Source organism: Chrysemys picta, unplaced genomic scaffold, assembly GCF_011386835.1.
Source record: "Chrysemys picta bellii isolate R12L10 unplaced genomic scaffold, ASM1138683v2 scaf238, whole genome shotgun sequence".
Taxonomy (NCBI): domain Eukaryota; kingdom Metazoa; phylum Chordata; order Testudines; family Emydidae; genus Chrysemys; species Chrysemys picta.
Window position 1 is genome coordinate 50,439 of NW_027052945.1, and position 896 is coordinate 51,334.

Here is an 896-nt window from a genome sequence, read left to right on the forward strand (position 1 = left end):
CAAACCCAACTAACACCCCCCCCCAAATCTCTGGGATGATCACTTCACCCCTCCCCCCCACGGCGTGGCTAACAGTGGGGAACATTTCTGTTCAGCAGAGCAGGAACGGGCACCTCTGAATGTCCCCTTAATAAAATCGCCCCATTTCAACCAGGTGACCGTGAATGATATCACTCTCCTGAGGATAACAAAGAGCGATAAGGAATGGATGTTTGCATGCCAGCAAACACCGAGAACATATGCTGCCATGCTTTGTTATGCAATGATTCCAGACTATGTGCTACTGGCCTGGCGTGGTAAAGTGTCCTACCATGGCGGACGGGATAAGGCAGCCCTCCCCAAAAAACCTTTTGCAAAGGCTTTGGGAGTACATGAAGGAGAGCTTTCTGGAGATGTCCCTGGAGGATTTCCGCTCCATCCTCATACACGTTAACAGACTTTTCCAGTAGCTGTACTGGCCGCGATTGCCAGGGCAAATTAATCATTAATCATTAAACACGCTTGCTTTTAAACCATGTGTAATATTTACAAAGGTACACTCACCAGAGGTCCCCTGTGTGCCCTCAGGGTCTGGGACCACGCCTTGGGTGAGTTCGGGGGTTACTGGTTCCAGGTCCAGGGTGATAAACATATCCTGGCTGTTGGGGAAACCGGTTTCTCCGCTTCCTTGCTGCTGTGAGCTATCTACATTATCTTCATCCTCATCTTCCTCATAGCCCGAACCTGCTTACCTGTGTGTTTCTCCATTGAAGGAGTCAAAGCACATGGTTGGGGTAGTGGTGGCTGCACCCCCTAGCATGGCATGCAGCTCTGCGTAGAAGCGGCATGTTTGCGGCTCTGCCCCGGACCTTCTGTTTGCCTCTCTGGCTTTGTGGTAGGCTTGTCTTAGCTCCTTA